Source organism: Oryzias latipes, chromosome 9, assembly GCF_053564925.1.
Source record: "Oryzias latipes strain Hd-rR chromosome 9, Olatipes_Hd-rR_3.1".
NCBI lineage: Eukaryota > Metazoa > Chordata > Actinopteri > Beloniformes > Adrianichthyidae > Oryzias > Oryzias latipes.
This window is the reverse complement of record NC_136245.1, coordinates 11,770,437-11,792,974: the sequence shown is the minus strand read 5'-3', so window position 1 is coordinate 11,792,974 and position 22,538 is coordinate 11,770,437. Positions and strand designations below refer to the sequence as shown.

The 22,538-nt window shown below is 40.9% G+C and overlaps 2 long non-coding RNA genes across 2 annotated transcripts in view; one reads left to right on the top strand and one right to left on the bottom strand.

The window, feature by feature from the left end:
- Positions 1-20,969, top strand: part of LOC144994548 (uncharacterized) — a 58,180-nt gene extending 37,211 nt beyond the window's left edge. The window contains exons 2-3 of the long non-coding RNA XR_013658111.1: positions 19,387-19,431; positions 19,524-20,969. This is a non-coding gene — a long non-coding RNA (uncharacterized LOC144994548). The remainder of the gene's footprint in view (positions 1-19,386; positions 19,432-19,523) is intronic.
- Positions 90-4,438, bottom strand: LOC111947920 (uncharacterized). Its single transcript, XR_002873879.2, has 2 exons — positions 3,667-4,438; positions 90-1,659 (listed from the first exon to the last, which is right to left on the bottom strand). It is a non-coding gene; the product is annotated as an uncharacterized LOC111947920 (long non-coding RNA).
- Positions 20,970-22,538: the final 1,569 nt, after the last annotated feature.

The following is a 22,538-nucleotide window of genomic DNA, read 5'->3' as shown; positions in this document are numbered from 1 at the left end:
TTTCTAGAAAGGACTGTATTAAATTTTAGTTCGTTACCCCGTCAGTTTCTTACACACAGAAATAATGAATAATGACTCAGAGACAAAACTTAGCTTTTGTGGAGGTTTTACTTCGCACAAACACGAAGGGGACAGACATGAACATGGTACATTCAAAGTCCGAACCAACGAGCTCAGGGATGGGCTTTGGTATAAAAACCCTGCATTTGCATATTCAGAAGATGGTCCGATGGGCCTCGTGTGAAAATCACGCCCACAGGTTACTGCTGGAGAGAACCTCCAAGGCTAAAGTGAAGATAAGTCTGAGGCCTGCACAGCAGAAAACATGCACAGAAAAGAGGGAGTATGGGAAGAAACTGTTAGAACAATAGTTTGGCTGTGCTTTCTTCAAATGTAATATAATTTTGAGATGACAATACATGCTCAGTGAAATAAGTTTAAACCATTAGTGTAATAAAAGTTAAAGGCAGTTTCTAACTTTTCTTCACATACCCCCCTGTTTGTCATATCAAAATTATATATGGATAGTCAGCAGAACTCCTCTCATCATCAACCATATATCATTTCACAAAGATTTTCAGTATAGGCAGCATATTGGCTCTGCATCGAAAACAAAAATGTAGAAGTGCAGGTAAACACAAAAGAAAACATAAAACCAACGTGAATAAATGAGCATATCAGAGGTGGTAGGTGATACATGAGTGTTGATGCGAAAACCTCCAGGGCTAAACTTATACCATCTGTGTGAAACATTCAGTGAGCAGTCAGGGAGGGCAAAACTCATCAACGGCTCTGCGCCCCTCAGCAGCCATCACTAAGGATACGCATGCATCACCAGTCCAAACCTCGGCACAATTTCATTAATTAGAGTTACATACTACAGTAGGAAATAAAGAAAATAAAGAAATGCAAATCCAATAAAAGAAAAACAACAAAAGATAACACTTTAAAGACCAGTTTCAACCACGAGCGGATGCGAACCAGGTTAATTGTAGGCATAATGCTGATAGAGTCGGCCTGACAGTGATCATTCATTTGACACATGGAATCAAACAGATGACGTATAGAAAAAAGAAAAACAACACACAGAGGACCGGAGTGACTAGTTTTATCAGTACACTCCACCAGAAGTAAACCAATAAAGTGGGGACCCAGACCAGTAGGCGTCAGTCATCTGAGAAGAAATTTGTGATTTGAGGGCCTTGACCTCGCTGATGATGTGAATGCGATCTCCATAGGAAGAGGGAATAAAATTACAAGATGAAACCACGAGGAACAGTTGGACCCATGTTAGCTGGTTCGAAGCTCACTGTAGCTGGAAGAGAGGAGCGCTAGAGGAAATACATCAGCTTCACTGCGGCAGCTTCGTAGTTGGACTTCAACCAGGGGTGCGTCTCAAAATGTCAGTCTCATAGGCTCTCAGCAATTTACAGTGGCTTACGTGAATCCAGGAGGGTCGTTCAGCAATGTGTACTGCGGTTGGCATGGTGAGGAGAACCTTGAAGGGTCCCGTCCACCTCAGGTGTGACCAATCAGTCCGTTAAATGGTCTTCAGGGTAAAGCAGGTCACCGACAGGGGCCTTCTGGTCGGGATGCAGAGTCTGTGGGGAGGAGAGAGCTGGAGGCAGACTCAATGCGTTCCTTTGTTCTCACAGCTTTCTTCAAACAATCATGTAAATCATCAATGATGTCAGTAGAGCCCAGGCATGAGAGTAGAAAGAAAAAATCAGGAAAAAATAAATAAAATAAATGAAAATTAAAAAATAAAAATTGTGAAAAAACACATTGAAAGTGAAACAGACAAGAACTGCGTCTCATTTCAACAGCAGCATGAACAGGCTGATAACAGTTTGACTAATGGTAATGCTTGGACGAAAGGGAGTGGAGCATACTGCAGGTGATTCTGGAGAATTCGCACAAGAGAATCACAGGTGACATTGTTTCAACTATCAGCAACGCAAACAGCTGCAGCTTACAGCAAGTGAGTGAGGGAGGGGGCTGATCAGATAAGGTGGTGAGGTCCGGGGAGAGAAATAATTGTGCTAGAAACAGAAACTAAATGTCCCAAAAAATTTAACCTGTGCTTAGGCCAGCTGGAGTTTAGTCTTACTGCACTTATTGTCTTGAGAGTTGAAACTTAGAAAGATTAGCAGACATGTCCATTAAAAAAAAATGTAAGGACGAGTTAGTGAACCAGAGATCCTCAGGAATGCTTTTAAGGGGTCAATCCTGATTTACAAGCAGAAATGCAGGGACCTGATTAGTGGGGTCAGAAGGCTGCAATCAAACTTTTTATGAGCAGGGAGAGTGAACTAAAAAAAGAAAGGCGGCACCAGCCATCTGAGTCTGATCATGTTTATTCAAGAGGGAGGTGTGTCCTGCACAAACTGATCCACGTCTGCTTTGGAATAAATGATACTTTCTATAACTTTTTCTGAACATCTACCCTAGTCCATGTCCTAAACACTAAAATACCCCCAAAAAATACACACTAAAACACGACCTATTTTTATTCTGAGAGCATAGAAAGTCGTTACATCTGCTTACAATGGAGAAATCACCCCTCCTTTCTGCGAGTTCTCATCAGCCTGTCTGCAGGCTCGGGCACGCGCACTCTGATCTGTGAAGCTGCTCCCTCTCCTTCTGCTCTGTCCTGCACTTTGATCTGCTTAACTTTCCATGAAATCCATAATCTTTAACCCATTTATCCAAATACTTGATTAATGTCTGATCCTGACTTTCCACATACTTCCAAACTTTATGAAAAGTTTTCTGGACCTGAGCAATGTGCCGTCTTTCTTTTTAGTGAGATTTTGTGAATGAGTCCCACCCATCTTTTTGAGGTTTTTGATCGACGATCAGCCACAACGTTCTCAGGAATTCATAGACCACACCAGGCTTCTACAAGAGCTAAATCCCTTGCGGATGTGGCTGTCCTGAGAACCAGCTTCTCAATTTCGATCACAAACCAGAGTTCCCACCCAAGTAACCCGTTTTATGGATTCTCCAGCGCTGAATCTAATCAGCAGAAAAAGCTTGGAGAATCAGAAAAGAAACCTAATTATTTGTCAACTGAGTCACTATTTTGTTTTAAAACGAGGCATTAATTAAAATGAGCACACACCACAGGGGCTGTCGAAAAAAGGGCACACTCAGACACAGACAGAGAGACATACAAGCGTTACACACGCACATTTTCCCCGGAGCTCCGTTTCGTCTTCAAAAATCATACTCAGCCATCCCAAGGCTCTATTACTTCGGCTTCACTCGCCGCGGCTGCACCTACACTTATGCCTACACTTCCGGCCTACACTGACGTCCCTACACTTCTTCTCCTTCCCTGGAGGACTTATTTCCCTACACTTATGCCTACACTTCCATCCCTATTCTGCCATTCCTCCGCGGAAGGAAGGCGGCTACAATGACGGTCTCGCGTACCGAACCACACTTGTCCCGTCTGCGCAAGATGACTCGTGCACGCGCAGCACCTTGCCTGCAAGCGGAGCCTGCAAGCGGTGCTCTGTTCAGCGTGCTCGCGCAGCGGACTGCAGCCGTTTCTCTATTCTTCCCCCAACATTGATGCACGCACACACAAAGACACAGACACAGTCAACATAAGGCCCTAACAAGTAAAGAGAGGACAGACTTTCTGTGTGGCGTACTCACTTCAAGCAATGAACCTCGCTATTTGATGAGGGTCCGACATCACCGGGGGCACCACCGGACCCAAGGGCGAGGGCCGCCGATCCTGAAGGCGGATGTTTCAATGCTGAGGCTGTGATCTCAGACCGAGCTCGGTTTTCGGGCAACCCCCCCCAGGGGTTCCAGCGATGTCCAAGGCGTGCCGGCCAGCTCGAAGGACCAAATGTGAAGAAACTGGATTTTCTAGAAAGGACTGTATTAAATTTTAGTTCGTTACCCCGTCAGTTTCTTACACACAGAAATAATGAATAATGACTCAGAGACAAAACTTAGCTTTTGTGGAGGTTTTACTTCGCACAAACACGAAGGGGACAGACATGAACATGGTACATTCAAAGTCCGAACCAAGGAGCTCAGGGATGGGCTTTGGTATAAAAACCCTGCATTTGCATATTCAGAAGATGGTCCGATGGGCCTCGTGTGAAAATCACGCCCACAGGTTACTGCTGGAGAGAACTTCCAAGGCTAAAGTGAAGATAAGTCTGAGGCCTGCTCAGCAGAAAACATGCACAGAAAAGAGGGAGTATGGGAAGAAACTGTTAGAACAATAGTTTGGCTGTGCTTTCTTCAAATGTAATATAATTTTGAGATGACAATACATGCTCAGTGAAATAAGTTTAAACCATTAGTGTAATAAAAGTTAAAGGCAGTTTCTAACTATTCTTCACAATGTGGAATATTATTATAATTATGTCTTTTTTCAGAACCTTGGATTTCAAAATCAATATTTTCCAAAGTAGCTTTGTTTTTATTTCATGTTGCTGTTTTTCACAATGACTTATTTATTTCATGAAAAGCTTTTTCAGCAGACTGAGTCTGTCTGTCAATCAAACAAGACAAGGCGGAGACACTTTTGTGATTGGCTGCTCCTGTACTCAGACATGAGCAGCTGCACCCTAACTACATCAATTGAAGTCGCTTCAGTGAACGTGACGGCGCAATGCACACCCCTCAACACTAGGGGGAGTATGCAACTCAACACATCCACAGTGGTACCAGAAATTGGGCAGTTTTGGTTCTAAATTTGCGGATAAAAGTGGCATTGGGCGAGTATGCATAATTCGGGTGATTTTGTGGTCGGTTCGGAAATTTTCATCTTCTCATGAACATCTAGTAGTGGCCTAAGTTAGGCTGGGTGGCTGTTGGAGTTCCACTACGCTTCTATGAACTGGAGTTCTGTGATCGCACCATGCCGCATGTGGGAGGAGCTACCAGCTAATGTTTTGAGCCTGATAGCCACATGGAGCGGTTGCCTGTGCTTATCTCAGTAACAATGCATGGATGCATAATGCACATGGAGAATTTTAAGAGATCGGGTTTATTTATTTTGAATAGCTCCCCATGACAACAATGTTTCCATGTTTGAGTTCATGAGATCATCCCAGAGAGTCTCTGCTTCAGCTCCTGCAGTCAAACTACGTCTTAAATTACGTGTAAATCAGAGCGGCCAGCGCAAGAGTGTGTGTGTGAGCGCAACTTAAGGGTCTGTTGCTTTGTTAGCCATAAGAGTAATAATAAAAAGAGGTTTCCTCCAAGTATAGAGACTGGTTCTTTTATTAACCCGCTCTGGAGGCGTCCGAACTGGGAAGTGAACCCCAAATCAAACCCCGGATCTCCGCTGCGTTTTCCGACCACGGTCTGAAACGTCATCAGAGGACCTGGTTATTATCATTGTTTTAATGAAAATAGAAAAATATCATAAGGTTCAGGAGGCCTGAGCAAACTTGTTCCGCTTTGCGAAGCTGCCTGGTCTGACTCTGTTGGTCCGCCAGCTTGGCTCCTGCAAGCCGACAAAAGGCACGATGTGAGCTCTGAGTGAATGGCGTAAGAATGAGGAGTGTTTCAACGGGGGACTTCAAGATGTGGACGACCGGAGCTCCTCTGTGGTTTGGTCCACACAAACCCTCAAACTACAAAAACAGAGTCGTCAATGTTTGTATCTTCTGCAGCAGACAAATTGTTTGTCTCTATTTGATCTATAATGTCAGAAAAGCCGTGCAGATATCGCTGAAATATGCCATCTCTCTCCGACTGACACACCACAGAGCGGGTATCAAGGAATATGAGTCGATTTCCATGGATGAACCAATGAGCGTTTAGATCCCGCCCACTTTCACTGATTGACAGATAGACTCAGTCTCCTGAAAAAGCTCTTCATGAAATAAATAAGTCCTTCTGAAAAACAGCAACATGAAATAAAAACAAAGCTACTTTGGAAAATATTGATTTTGAAATCCAAGGTTCTGAAAAAAGACAGAATTATATTAATATTCAACATGATTAAAAATGAATATTCTAAAATGCTGTTTTAAAATAATGAACAGGTTTTTAAAGCAAAATGAAATATATTGAATATAGCTAATTTAAAATGTGTTTGCAGGTTTTTCACACTTTCATGATCTTTTTATATATTTATGAGAGATTTATTGTTTGATTGTGTACTTGCATGACGTCATATTTATTTATTTAATTAAATATTTATTTATTTAATTATGAACAGTATAGGACTCCATAAGAACAAGGATAAAGTATTAACAAACTATCCTCAGAGAAATATTCTTTGCAAATCCCATTGCCAGGAGACAGTTTGTTGGATTCAATGTCAACTGCATTCAACCACTGTTGTCTTGCTTCTAAGTCCACTGGAAAGTTGCACAAGCCAGTAATTTTTGACAACCGAAGGCAACAACCCTACGAGCCATGCTAAAGCTAACACGCTAACGACCGACCAGTACAGAATCAATTGTGTTTTTTTGTGGTTGTTTGTGGTAAAAGCGTTCCACACTTTAGATGAGGTGCTGCTAAACATTTAATGAACTGTTAACAAAGTTAATTAATACATTTGTTAAGCTTATAAGCAGTTTAGTAATACGGACTTTGAAGACAATGGTCTGACTTTGGATTTTAATAAATCTTATTAAGCTTATTAACCGTTGTGCTGTCCTATGACCCCACCCTTACATTGACGTGTTATCCCTACCATGACAAAGGTGGATAAAGGTGAAGAGGATTTTATGTAATCCATGGACACCAGTGAAGATCACAAATCATTGAAGAAAAAAGGATTAGGCACTGTCTTGTGGGGTCTAGATGACCCAGCTCCCAATGTTAAAGTGCTTAGGAGAACACAAAGGTTAACACTGACACATTTGTTAGGCGTCTACAATGCCAATAAACAAATCGTTAGCATCTTAAACATCCTAATAATAATGCTTGTAAATGTGTTAACTAAGTAATTAAATCAACCTTATTAGACTTATTGTACTAATACATTTCTTACTGACACCCTAAAAATTGTATTATAATGCGTTAACAAAGCTTGTTAAGGAATCTTAATTTAAGTGTTACCAGAAATTGTTATAAATAGTTTTATACTTGTCCAAATTAAACTTTTAACATGCAAAACCTGTTGTTCAATAAGGACTACAGGAATAACTAAAATCAAAATTCGATTGTGTTTTCTTCTTTTTAAATGGTTATTGCACTCTTATTGTCACGATTCGGTGTGGACACAAAATGCAGGATTGCCAAACGAAAGTTCAAATTTAATTACCATATTGCTCTGCAGACAATGGTGCTAGTAGCTCTGGGAAAAGCACAAAACAATCTGGCAACAAGTACAGGGGAGACGCAGACTATAAACATGAGGACAGATTAAACAATCACAAACAGGTGTGCACATCAGGGAGGGCAGGTGAACACAATGTGGGAAAGGTAACACCGGAGGGAGGGAAGTTCAAGACAACTGAAATGAAGGGACATGTGAGAAGCAGGAAGTAACAACATAAAAGCAGAACAACAGCTGCCCTGGCCCCAATACCTCACACTTATGACATGGAGTAAATTGTGAAATACTGATAGATATTGACATTTCAATGCTATCTGGAAAAAGGGGAAAAAGCATTAATTTACAGGACATTTCCTGACCCCTTTTATAGTCTAAAAGTGGTTTAAAGGGCCATGTTTCCTATTGAAAATGGAGATTCCTCCGCCTGTGGAGTTGACAAGGACATTCCCCTCGGTGATCCAGAAGTCAAAAAGTTACAAGCAGTGAACTCATTTAAAACAGAACACAAACATTTATCAGACAAGCTAATCAAGTTTTTTATCTTGGTACAAAGCCACTCAAGCCATATCTCAATTCATTTGTTTGATAAGGAAATAAAAAAGCAACAAAACAGTACAGTACAGGAAAGAGAGAAAGCACAATGTGTTATTTTAAAGGACTTACAAGCCAATGCTTCTGCAGAAAAGATAAAACCACTCAGAAATAGAAAGGCCTTTCATTGCAAAAGCAAACTTTTTACAATAGATCCTTTTCTTGATACTGATGGACTCCTTAAGGTGGGAGGAAGGATGAGAAATGCATTACCGGTATTTTCAAGTGCTTTGAAACATACAGTCATAGTTCCAAAGAACCACCATGTTACAAAACTGTTAATAGCTCATTTTCACAACAAAGTGCTGCATCAGGGAAAAGGGCAAATGTAAAAGAAATTATCATTATATTATTATTATCGTTGTTTAAATGTGTTTATACATTTTAACTCAAATTGACTTTTTTTACCTTTTAAGTAAACGTTTTATGTGTTTTATCGCCTGCTTCTTACCCCCAGCTAGGATGAGGGGGTTTTACGACACACTGTTCTCAGCTTATAAGGAAAGAATGCTGTTTAAACTGAAAAAAACCCTCCCAAATGGTTCATTATACGACACCCCTAATAACATTTTCAGCTTGTTTCTCTGCTTGGAAATTGTATCCTCCTACTTCTATTTTCAATAAAAGAACAAGGAAAGGAGCAGTCCTTTGAGAAAGAGAAGGGTGGTTGAAGACTTCCGTCACACTTGTTCTTTCTTCCTTGTGCACAAGAAACGTACTTGTTCTGGGAACAGCTGGCACCAACGTTTTTTGAAATGGTAACATTTATCAAGGAAAGCCAATCAATGCCACCTAACATGAACTCTGCCAACATAATTCTCCTCCTAAAACCAGACAAAGATCCCACTAGTCCTTCAAGCTATCGCCCCATTTCTTTAATCAATGCAGATGTAAAAATTATCTGCAAAGCACTAGCACAGAGAATAGAAAAAAATCACTCCTCACATAATTCACCTCGATCAAACGAGATTCATCAAAGGAAGACACTCGAATGACAATGTCCGCAGACTCGTTAACATAATAGACTTTGCCAGCATTAAAAACCAGGAAATGACCGTACTATCGATGGATGCTGAAAAAGCTTTTGACAGAGTAAATTGGAAATTCCTTATTGCTGCCCCCCATAGGTTTGGTTTTGGAGAATCATTCATCAATTGGATTAAAATATTGTATCATAACCCCGATGCATCAGTTAGAGCTAATAAACAGACTTCCAACAGGTTTTTTTCTCGGAAGAGGAACCAGACAGGGTTGCCCACTCTCCCCCTCTCTTTTTGCTATATTTATTGAGCCTCTAGCTGCAACAATAAGACAGCATGAGAGTATTAAAGGAATTAAAACCAAACACAGCCATCATAAAATTAGTCTCTATGCAGATGACATTTACTGTTTTTAAATAATTCACGTTCTGTAAATGAAACAGCAACAATCATTAATGAATTTTCCTCCATATCAGACTACTCCATTAAGTGGCATAAATCTGTTTTATTACCACTGAACAGTAATGCGGTGCAAAGACTCACAATACCAGTCAAATCAGGCATTATCAAATATTTAGGTATTTATTTTTCCCCCAAACTAACAGAACTGGTGCAGCTAAACCACACCCCAATACTGAAGAGCATACAGGATGATCTAACCTGCTGGGTCAACCTACCTCTGTCCCTCATGGGCAAGGTAGCCACGGTTAAAATGAAAATCCTACCCAAAGTTAATTATCTATTCTCGATGATCCCCACACAACCGCCACTAAAATGGTCCAAAACGTTAGACTCATCCATATCAAGCTTTCTATGGTTCAATAAACCTGCAAGAATTAGTCTAAAAACTTTAAAATCTGCAAAAAGCTGTGGTGGCTTAGAATTACCTAACTTCCACAAATACTTTCTTGCAAATAAATGGTAAATGGCGTATACTTGTATAGCGCCTTTCTTCCTACAAGGACAAAGCGCTTTACAGTCACAGACCCATTCACCCAGTCACACACACATTCACTCACACATTCACACACTGGTGGCGGCTCCGCTGCCAAACACAGGCGCCCGCCTACCACCAGAGGCAAGCTGGGGTTCAGTGTCTTGCCCAAGGACACTTCGACTCATGGGCGTGCAAGGCGGGAATCGAACCTGCAATCTTATGATCATGGGTCGACCGCCCTACCGCTGCACCATGGCCGCCCGTGAATAGATTACAATACATCTTTAAATGGTTCAAAAATAATCCAGAAACCAACTCATGGTTAGACTTGGAACAGGCGTTATGTGGAAAGATCAACCTGTCAGATCTACCATTTATTAGCCAAACAGTGAAAAAAACAGGATTGTTTTCAAAGTATTAATATAAACGCTACTTTAACAGCCTGGTGGTGTGTATGTATATATATATATATACTCACACACACACACACCTTAAATGATACTCAGTAGCTGCATATTGTGAGAGTTAACTTCCTGTGTGAACCTGCAATCTTTAAGGTTGAGAATAAAATGGTTTGGGAATACAGTTCAGAATCAGAAAAACTTTATTGATCCCTTCCCACACGTGGGAAATTTGCTCTGGTACCTCAAATAAAAATTGTGTTTCTGAATCATAATTTTACTTTTATTTATTTTTTTAAATAGGGAGCAGCAATATGTTGCTTTTTTGTTCCAACCATCTGTATCCCTACGGAAATATTGAGAAACCTTATAAATTATACATGAATGTACTTCTTAAAAAACTATTTGATTAACCCTAGTGACAATCCACGGGCAATTATTCCCAGGTTTAAATGACCGATCGTGACACTGTAGTAAAAAATCGACTTTGTTTAATCCATTAAAGTCATGAAAAGAGCTTGAAACCCCGCTAGCATTAAGCTAGCTAGCATGCTAACACAGGAAAACATTGGTGGTAGTTCTTCATGCTACATCTAACTTTCTAACATCTTTTTTCACTAGCAGCTACTGGTGGAGCTCCTCATCTGACTGTGCTGGCGTCCTCTGGTTAAATAAAGTACAATTTGATCGTTTAATATAGTAAAAGATATGAAAAACATGAAAAACGTACCGGCACATTCTGAACTGGTCTGTTGACGTAAGACTCGGTGTTATTCGGCAGCCAATGAGCTTCTGGATATCAGGGATGTCCCGCCTCCCTTCCCCTTGACTGACATGACACCGTTTTTACGTGTCGACAGGTTTTAGAATCAAAACCGCAAAAAATAAAAGCGCAACTCAAAAAATAAAAGCGCCACTCAAAAAAAATAATTTCAAAATAAAACTGTAACTCAAAAACAGGATTTCAGAAAGGCGAGAAAACAAATCGCCACCTGAGAAATAGGATTGTGCTTTGGGGAATGGCTTTTGGTTGCAAATTGTGGGTTTTGGTTCTCAATTTATGCATTTTGATTCGCAGATTTGGGGTTTTGATGCGTGGCTTTACTGTTTTGATGCGCAATACTTTAGGCGCTAATTTGACACCATCCCGCTGCTGTTGTGGCGGGGGTCTTGGTGTGGGGATTGCTGGTCACTCCCCCTCCTTCTTTTCACATTCCACCATCCATTTTAGAAGAACAACAACACTCACCTGAGCACAGGTGTTAGCTCACCCTTGCACTAATAGTTTGCGTGATTGAATGAAATATAATTTCACACTAGTTGGTTTGAAGGCATAAGTATGCATGTGTGAACATTATCTGTATTGTGTACATGTTGACGTTTGGACTTTTTTTGCAACTAACAGGGGTGTTTATAACATTTGAGTGTGTGTGTGGACAGGCCCCGCCCCTTTGAGATTTGTATTACTTCTGAACCTCACCGTAAGGATAAACATCCAGTGACTTGTTGCTTTATGCCGCTTTATGGTCTTACCCCCCCCCCCCTCCTATGATCACCTTCCTCTCCCCCCCCCCCCCCCCCCTCTCTAACGTCCCTCTCTCTTCTTCCCTCCATTCCTTTTCCGTCCGGTCCAACACCAAAGATTCTCAAATATGATTCAAATGAATAAAGTTTGGCCTCCATTACAAAAGGGGTTTATTCAGACATACCTCTGGTTTGTCAGAAGATTCATAACCCCCCATTGTTAAAATAAAATATGTCCAACACAAGAGGGCTTCAGTTCTCATCTGTCTGCCCAGCTGTTGGACAAGACAAGTTAAAAAAAAAGAAAAGAGAGAGAAAAAAAAAAACTAGAAAAAAAAAAGAAACATACTTGTTGTGGTTTGTGGTTTCTTATTGTGTTTTTCTTAATTGTATAGATGCATGTATCTGACAACAAACAATTAATTAGATCAGAGCAAATAGATTCTGGATTCCAGGCATCAACAAAGCAGTGGCATCATTTGTGCATCAATGTGTAAAGTGGCGTGAACTAATGAGAGACACCGAAAAATAAAATGGCTGATCTTCCGCTACAACAATTGGACCCATCGCTACCGTTTACATACTGCAGAATGGACTACTTTTATCCCTTTCTAACAAAACAAGCTCGCAAGATGTATAAGCATCTTGCAGAGAGGTTCACATAGAAAGGATGGATGACATGACTACAGACGCCTTTATCAATGGACTCCGCTGCTTTGCGTTTTACAATGCAATAGTTAATTAAGTTACTTTAAAATCAATGTAACCCTTATGCTATCCTAGGCATTTTAACGTTGGGAGTTGGGTCATCTAGACCCACTAGACAGTGTGCTAAACCTTTTTTCTTCAATGATTTGTGATCTTCACTGGTGTCCATGGATTACATGAAATCTTTCCGCCTTTATCCACCTTTGTCTTGGTAGGGAGAACACGTCAATGTAAGGGTGGGGTCATCGGATAGCACAAGGGTTAAAGTAAACCATATATTGAAAGGTCATTATATATGTAGCTTGGCGAAATCAAGCCTGCACAGGACACGGAACTGTCTTTTGGGTTCTTTATTCTAAAACAAAAATGTAACACAGGATTTTAGATAAACATTGGTAATAAGGAAGAAAAAAAAAAAAAACTGTAAATTTCTTATATCATCGGGATTCTTCTCTCAGCCAGTCACTGTCAGATCTTCTGAAAGCATAAAGAAATTAGGGTAAATAAAAAAAAGAGAAAAAGGTAAAAGAAAAGGAAAAGAATATGCAGAAATAACTACAGCATGTGCTCTGTGGCCCGAACTGTAACAGGGATGACGACAAAGTCAGACATTGGCCACATTAGCTTCGTCGAGCACTGTTATAAAACACACGTAAACTGCATTGACACAATTGTATAAATTAAAATACAAGTTTCACTGGACATCTTAGAACTTAATAATTTGTACAAACATTACAGTCAACATAACTCTTTTTTTTACCTTTTAATGTCTGTTAATGGCTCTCAATGTCTGTTAGCAGTTCTCAACGTCAGGTTGCAACCGTCTTAAATCCTTGCCTGGAGATCGAAAGTATTGTACAACTGTTCTCCCTCTTTACTCCAGAGTTCACCACTTCCTTGCTGAACTGGCCATGCAGGGAGCACACTCTAGTGGCATAATCATGTACCTACATTTTTCTCCACTAAGCTACATTTATATTGTTTAGTAAATTGCAAAGTATTTTTTCAAAATGAATGGTCAAATTGCATACTGAATTCTTTTTTTTAATAACTTTTTAAAATTAGTTTTTGTTACATGAAAACAAAACTCAAACCAAACTCAAACCGAGGTTGATTCTAGGTGCATTGTGGGCCGTTTTGTAGTACACTTTCGGTGTAACTGTGCCTCTTGCAGTCTCAGTCTGTATGCTATTGCCTGATACTGTTTGTTGCTCCTTTGATGGGATTGAGGTAGTGCCCCAGTTCTTGGTTAATGTTTTTTTGGCGGCTAGTGACATAACTTTAAATAACTATTTGTCACTTTGGTGGATTGAGTTTCCCGAAAAAATTACAAATTTAACAAAATTTTCATCCTTAAGGCATTTTAGATTCAGACACCACTTGGGTGGATCCCTTTTGAAATTAATATGTGAGTATAAAATGCTACATGGGGCATGGTCTGATATTGTTATACAGTCAAAGAAACATTGTTTTATATTGGTTAGTAACTCTGCTGAAATTAAAAAGTAATCTATGTGAGAATATGTGGCATAAGATTTAGAATAACAAGAATACTCTATATGTTTGGGACTTGTGTAGCGCCAGCTATCTACCATTTTTAATAACTTTATAGAATTATGGATAGCATTCCTACTTCTTTATGAGTTTGGTCAAATCCAGATGATCTATCCAAAGAGGGATCCAATACACAATTCCAATCTCCTCTTTTGATATTATTTCCTGGGAGTAAAGAAATGGTTAGAAAAAGGTTTGTAAAAAATTTGTCATCATCTATATTAGGCCCATAGACATTCGTCAAACTGGGTGAAGCTCTTCCGAAGCTTCACCCAGGATTGCTGTCTGTCAGGCATTCTGGTGCCTCACAAAACCCGGCTTTCAGTGATGGGAGCCCCGCACCGGACCCTGGACCAGCGTGCCACCCAGTTCTGATACTGGGAGACTCCATTGTGTCATGGTTTGAGTTTGTTTTGTCTTGGTTTTTGTTTTAGTTCTTGTTCTGTCTTGTTTGGTTCTGTTTCCTGTTTTATTTTGAAAGGTTTCCTGTTGTGTCATGTTTTTGAGTTTTACTTCCTTGGTCCCCATCTGCCCTGATCATGTTCACCTGTGTCTTGTCTGCCCTGTCTGTATATAAGTCTTGTCTCTGCCTTCCTCTTGTGCTGGTCCGTTAACGTCTTCATGCCTCGTCGTCCCGTCATGCCATGTTCTATGTTCCATGCCACGCCACAGTGAGTTTTTGTTTTGTTTTTGTTATCCTGCTCTGCAGCGCTTTTTGTTATTAAAACCCTCTAGTCCTGAACCCGTTGGCCTCCCGTCTCTGCATTTGGGTCCTACCGGCTCTCAAGCCCACCTCACCGTGACACATTGTATGGCACATCAACATTAAGAGGTGCCACACACACTCCATCTCAGGAGCATCGGTTAAGGACATCCATAATTATCTTACTAGTAAAACCCCCTCTGCCTCAACCGTCATAATCCACGCAGGTACCAATGACATTAAGTTCCAGCAGTCTGAGACTTTGAAAACGGACTTCATACACCTCATTCATCACCTCCAGCAGTTAAACTTGCAATGCATCATATCTGGACCACTACCTGCAACCCGTTACCGAGACACAAAATTCTCTCGAATCTGTCAACACCATATCTGGTTAAAAAGTTACTGCCACTCACCAAATATCCATTACATATTTGATTTGTGATCTTCACTGATGTCCATCGATTACATGAAATCTTTTCACCTTTATCCACCTTTGTCATGGTAGGGAGAACACGTCAATGTAAGGGTGGGGTTATAGGACAGCACAAGGATTAAATCGTCTTTTTGACTCTATCAGTCAAAAAGACAATGTGTTTTTTTCAGAGAGCAGAGTCGAGCGTGACTTTCTAGCTATCTGCCATTTCCGGAAGTCTGTCATTCATTATTAATTAATTTCTCAATTAGTATGCAGAATTTTTGCCTTATTGTCCAGAGCTCCTGATTGGACAAGAATGTCCAGGGCAGCAGTTAAATACTCAGCATCTTATGTTTGAACCCACCATCAGGTAGTAGCAGAGCTAAACTTTATCTTTTTCAGGTTTTGGTCATTGTAAATTTGTTACGTTTGTCTATTTTCTTTAGTCTTCGTGAGAATTTTTGAGTCGTTGGGGCATTTCATTTATTTTTCTTGTCTTAATTTTACATCCATTTTATCAGACTGGGGTGTAACAGACAAATCAATCAACAAAATGAGCAGTTCCCTTAGCAGCAAATCTGCTAAGGGAACATGGGTGGGAACCAGCTGTAATTTCGTTAATACAAATTGAGACTTCCAGCTGGATAGCTAAAGGTCTGCAAACTAAAAATAAGTGAAAACGGCTCAATAAAAATTTAGAATTACTAATATAACGAGTACTGATCTAGTTGTGTAACAGATAAAATGATATAAGTAACTAACTAATGTAATCAGCACAACCATTAGGAGTCAGCACACCTAGCACTCATGTTCCACTTTCATCATGTTCAGGATAGGTAGCTTAAATAATCTTTTTTATATAATTTTTCAAATTATACTATTAGTTAAAAATAACTAATAAAATTTTTTTCTGTGCATGTGTTTTAATGTGTTAAATATGCACTAAAACTCCCCCTCGTCCTCTCCTTATTTGGATTGGTGCTATAGCTTCTTTCCAAAGAGTATCAAAACCACACATTGATTGAAATTACTGTTTTTGATCTCCACGGATGATTTGATTCTGTTATTTGGAGCCTACCAACTATTGCAGCTCACCAAAAGATAAGTCTTAATGTTGTTCTGTTCCTGTCACATCTGCCTTCTGTCCTGGGAGTGGCAGTTTAGCTCCTTGGCAACCAAGTGACATAACAGCATCCATAAGTTAGATTTATCAGGGTCGACCTGAACCCCAGCCCCAGAGACAATATGGCCCAGGAATTTTAACTCTCTCTGGAAAAACGTACATTTCTTCAAGTTGATCACCAGGTTGGCAGAGCGCAGTTTTCCCAAAACAGCCTGCAAATCCCTGAGATGTTGTTTGGCTGATGGGAAGAAAGCGATTACATCATTAATATAAACACAACAAATTCTCCCCCTTAGCTCTCCCAGTACCTTCTCCATTAAGCGTTGGAAAGTGGCTCCTGCATTTTTTAATCCAAAGGGCATACACTTAGATTGAAATAGGCCCACTGGTGTGATTAGGGTGGTTTTTGCTTCGCTGTCTTCAGCCATGGCTACCTGCCGATACCCAGATTTTAAATCTAGGGTGCTGAAAATGCAGTCCTGTGCATTGACTCCAGTAATTCATGGATCAGTGGCATTGGATATGCATCAGCCCTCGTTTTGGCGTTCAAAAGACGATAGTCGACACAAAATCTCATGGACCTATCTGGTTTAGGGACCAATACCACGGGTGCCCCCCAGGCTGACTGAGAAGGCTCAATGTTTGCCATCCTTAAGCATTTGATCAAGATGATCTGATATGATTTAACGCTTGAATGGTGAAACCCGATAAGCTTTACACCTCACTGGTACCTCATCTGTGGTGAAGATATGGTGCTCTTCAGTTGTGGTCCTCCCCAGTTTGCCTGAGCATACTTTAGGCCAACTCTGCAGTAGGTCTCGAACTTCTACCGGTTGATCTAAAAATGTAGGGAGTGTTATCTGACACCCAGGGTTTGGAACCGCAGTTGGAAGAGCCATATAAAGATGAACAGAGGAACTGTTACTCTCCCGATGTTCATTGGGGTTGGAAATGAAATGGTGGAGGGTATAACCAGAAGGGTCTTTGACGCCATAGGTGTGATTACCCAAATTCAAAATGGTGGACGTTTTACTCAAAAAGTCCAAACCCAATATGATGTGGAATGCCAAGTGATCATCTGCCATGATGTATGTTTCCAAGGACATGCGTATAATAATTATACTTTTCCTAAAGCCCTATGGGTCTTCCCATCAGCAAGAGCAATTGTTTGGCTATCACAAGATTTCAGTTTTTCACCCTTGTGAGAATTTTCCAACCATTGGCTCTGCTTCATTAAGGAATAAGTACACCCTGTATCAAACACTGCTTGGCATAATCTACCTGTTACGCCCCCTTTTGAGTCTAGGGGTACCTGGGGGGGATAACATAAAAAGTAATGTTTTGTCTAGTAAATTTAAATTAACACACACCAAACAAATGTCTCCATAAAATATAACCAAATTTATTTACAAATAAATAACAACCAACAATAACTAAAAGTGAAGCAAAAAGGCTTCAGGGTGAACCCAGGCCAAAACAACAAACAAAACCCCAACTAACTGAAAACTTGTTTTCTTACCTGTACAAAAGAAAAACAAAGACAAACACTAACCTCCCTAAACTAACAGAAACAGGAGAAAACAAGTCTTAAAGAAAATAGCAGTTCACCCCTACAGCTTTACATATCATAACTACAAACCAAATGACTAAACAGAGTGGGCACAAAATCACAAACTACAAAGAACTAATACAAAATACTTAACCACAACACAAAAGTGCAACACAACTAAACAGGTGGTGACTTACAAAACAAAATGGAGAAGCGGGCCAAGCTGCAGTGGAGACTGTTGCAGCAAAGCTCCTTTCTCATGGTGTGGAGGTCCAAATGGTGCTTTTAAGGCTGCCTCCACAAGCTCTGGTCTAATGGGAGGCCACACCCTTTCCAGCACACCTGAAAATAATCAGACATAAACAGACACACAAAGATGCACAAAAACACAGAAGTCCCACTCTGATACAGAAATAATACACAAAACACAGAACAAAGAGAACCAAACAAAACCAAATACAGCCACAGCCGTAACACTACCCCTCACTTCAATTGGTACATGAAGCAGGGTTGCTGGACGGATCTTTCGTCCACCCTGGATTATGTTAATTACATCTGGGTTCCTACGAGGTCCCTTATCATAAGGTCGTCTCTGGCCCTTCTCCTTGGCTTTATGCCGGTCTACTTTACCCCAGTATTCTCTGGAGGAAGTGTAGTCCTTTTTTTTTTTTCTTTTTTTTTTTTTTAACTTGTCTTGTGGAGGAAGTGTAGTCCTTTTCCACCAGGGTACCTATCCTCACCAACTGATCCACTGTAGTAATTGTACCTCTCAAACAACCAGCTATCTTGGGATTGCAGTTATTTAAGATTTTTCTGACCAACTCCGACTCCGTTATCTCAGGTTTCCACCTCAAACATAGAGCTCTGTAATCATAGGCGAAATCCCGCAGGCACTGGTCAGTTAATTGAACCATATCTCTAAGCTTCTCATCTACCTCTGTAAAATAATCTGGAGTGAGAAAGCAGTGTGGAAAGCCTCTTTGAATTCTTCCCAATTATGGATGTGATTTTTCTCTACACACCACCAGCTGTGGGCTGGCCCTTTTAGGACCCCAGAGATGGCTCCAAGAAGCTCAGTGTCTGTCAAAGGGCGCAGCTTTGTATGTTATCCATGACATGTAGTGGTTCTGTCTCTTCTAAAGAAGGACAGGAGCTATATACTATTCCCTTCTCTTGTGAATGAGTTGGAAGAAGTCGAGGGGAAAGATAAAGAATGTTGTATGTCATAGCTAGTAGGCGGAGCTGATCTTTGGGTGGAAATGCTAGGGAGGTTCTGGGTTGACGTCTTAAGGTTTCTGAAACCCTGCATGACGCTGTCCCTGCTCCTGACAGTAGGCTCTGTGGCAAAGTGAACGCTGGACAGGCGACTCATAGTCTTAGAGCTAAAAGAATCTGGAAAAGCAGCAAGGCTGGCTCTTCAACCTTTGAATTTCTGCTTTCCTTTTTTCATCTCGTCTCTGTAGACACCCAACTAGCTGTTCTTCAAAATGTTTTAAGTTGGTCATGACGATGTCTTCCATGGCCCGCATATTGTTATCTATGTCATTTCTGATTCTCTCTTCCCTATTTAAAGCACTGGTCATTGAATCTCTAAAATCAGATTCAAGTGCATTTATTTTATCTTTCAGGTCCCCCAATTCAGCACTGAAGGAAGCAAGAGTTGGCAAAGTTAGGTAGGAAGTGGCCTCCTCTTCAGCCTCCAAGTTGTCTTCCTCTGGGTCTGAAAGATAGAGTGAGCTAACTGGAGATGTGACTTCCCCAATAGGATTTCTCCTGGTAACCCATGTGTCCCGTCTTTCTGGGTCCTGCTCACCAGAGGTGTGGAGGAAGGAGAAAAACCTGGTGTCCTGTTCTGAAGGCCCTTCATCTTGTTCACCCCCATCCTCATAACTCGGGATATTGCTCTCTGATGCCAGGTTTTGTCTGATCCTGGATTGACCGGCAAATTATGGTTGGTTGATAAAAAAAAAATTCAGCCCATATATTTACCCTGGGGAAATTGTCACAAATAAAATACAAAAAACCCTGAAACACAATGCCAGGCAAGGGTATATCACAATATTAACCCTGTTCATAAGGCTGACCACCACAACAAGAATATAAATAACAAAAATAGAAAAAAACTCTGAACGGGCGAATATTTATATTACCCAAAAGAAAAGAAAACCGTTTTGGCTTCATTGATTTTTACATGGTCCCCATAGTGGCCACCAAAATGTAACGCTAAAAAAAACAATAAAATAATTAATTTGAGTTGTTACATTACCAAAGGAGGTTACTCACCATGTCAAACCAACTCTGGTCTGTCAGAGAAGGGAAGCTCGTTTTCGGCCTACATCATAAAATTGTCTATTTATTTAAAAGTAAATTCTGTCCTACGTTCCTGGTGGTCTGTGACCCTGTCGTACCAACTAGGAGTCTTTTCAAGTGACTTGACCAGTGTCCTCTCAATGGCCAGCAGAGCTAGGCTGCTTAAACGGCCTTGGCCCATTGTGTTTCGGGTGTAGGACTTGAGTCGCTTTAAACAGGAGAAACTCCTTTCTACACCTGCAGATGTAGCTCAAATTGTTGCCACTGTCACGGCTGTGGCCGTATTTGGTTTTGTTTGGTTCTGTTTGCTCTGTGTTTTGTGTATTATTTCTGTATCAGAGTGGGACTTGTGTTTTTTGTGGATCTTTGTTTGTATTTCTGATTATTTTCAGGTGTGGTGGAAAGGGTGTGGCCTCCATTTGAACAAGCTGGCGGAGGCAGCCTTTAAAGCCACCACTTGGACCTCCAGCCAGTGGGAGGGGAGCCTTGCTGCAACAGTCTCCACTGCAGCTTGGCCCTCTTCTCCATTTTGGTTTTGATTTCACCTCTTGTTTAGTTGTGTGTTGCACTTTAGTATTTTGTATTCATAGTTCTTCGTAGTTTGTATTTTTGTGCCCACTCTGATTAGTCTTTTGTTTTATAGTTATTTAAGTGAAGCTGTAGGGGTGAACCGCCATTTTGTTTAGTACATGTTTTCTCCTGTTTTTGTTAGGTTAGGGAGGTTAGAGTTTTGTCATTTATTTCCCTTTCCTTTCATTTACAGGTAAGATTACATGTTTCAGTTAGTTGGGGTTTTGTTTGTTATTTTGGCCTTGGTTCACCCTGAAGCCTTTTAGCTTCACTTTTAGTTATTGTTGGATTGTTTGTTTATTTGTAAATAAATTTGGTTATTTTATGGAAACATTCGTTTGGTGCTCTTTGTTACAGTCAACTTTGGTAGCCAAACCGTTACTTTTTTATGTTATGCCCCCCCTAGCACCCCTAGACACAAAGGGGGCGTAACAGCCACTAATGAGAACAGTTTGTAAAGCTGAGGCACTGCACTGTCCAACTCCATGTCTTTAAGGAACACCAAGTAATCACACAGCTTTCCCCTGCAAGTCCTGATCTGATTACAGTACTTGAAGTTCTGACCTCAGTCTTCCTGAATCAAAGTGATGGCCATAACTTTTCAGGACACTTTGGAAGGCCTCCTCTAGAAATACCTGTCTCATGTCATCAAATTTCCCTGGACTGACTAATTCTAAGAAGAGCATGCTTTCCAAATTTGAAAAACGTTGAGGAATCTGCTCCAAGATATTATCAAGGATGGCCATGTACAGATTTATGTATTGCACTTGTGGATCCTGCAATTGGGTCAGACGGTGCTTTCTAATGGGCTCATCTCGTGGGTCTAATGTGAGATCTGCTGTTTTGGCATAAATGGCTTAGAAAGCCCCCTCTGACCTCTTCTCTTTGACAAATGCAAGAAGAGATTCAATTCTGTTCTTGCAGTAAAGAACATCCATCGCCCTCTGCTGGACAATATCAAAGACCACATCAGTCTCAGAGAAGATTTGTTCATATATGAACAATATTAACACAAACTCATAATCCTCCAGTTTCCTCACAATACCTTTGGCACAATCCAGGTTATCATCATCCATTGTTGTATCTGCAATGATGTTCTCAAATGTCTGCAGGAGGCCATCATAATTGTTTGCCACAGTGCTCACTATCGGTGATGTGAAATTCCATCAAGTAGGAGCGTCTCTGGGCAACCTTGAACAGCCTGCAGACTCCAGAAAAGATGTCCTCTTTGTGGATTTTGAAAAACATGTGGCAAATCCAGAGTGATGCAAAAAAAAACTGCACTCAGGCAAGCATTTAGCCCCCTGTGACAGCACCAGATTCAGTCGGTGTGCATAGCAATGTACAAAAATTGCACTGGGGGCTATTGCTTTCACTTTGGCCTGCAGACCATTGAGATCTGAAGCCATGACAGCAGCCCCAGCATAGGTCTGTGCCACAGGCTTGTCCTTAAAATTGTAGCCCTGCATGTTTTTCATTTAATGTCAAAAACGGACTGGGCATCTCGCCCCCCGCGAAACATCAAAAAATCCAATAAAGCGCTCCTGAATTTTACCTGCACTATCCACATTGCGAACAATGACAGAGAGTTGGGATGGCAGGATATATCAGTTGTTTCATCCACGCAAATAGCTTCAGTGATTCCATACAGAATCGCTGTCAGTCAAAAGGAGATGCAGTCTTTCGACAGACCCTCCAATCATCACGCAGAAGCTCCCCATTCACCCCCAGAGACGCTGAGCGTCCATGGGCGGGACATAATCGCAGCGTTTATCCAATGACTGTCTACTTTCGAAGCGCTGTAAAAAACGTTCAAAGCAGCCCCATTGAAGTCAATGGACGCTGGGTTTCTATAGGGAAATGCACTGCGACGCTGCGGGAATGTATAAGGAGGAAATCG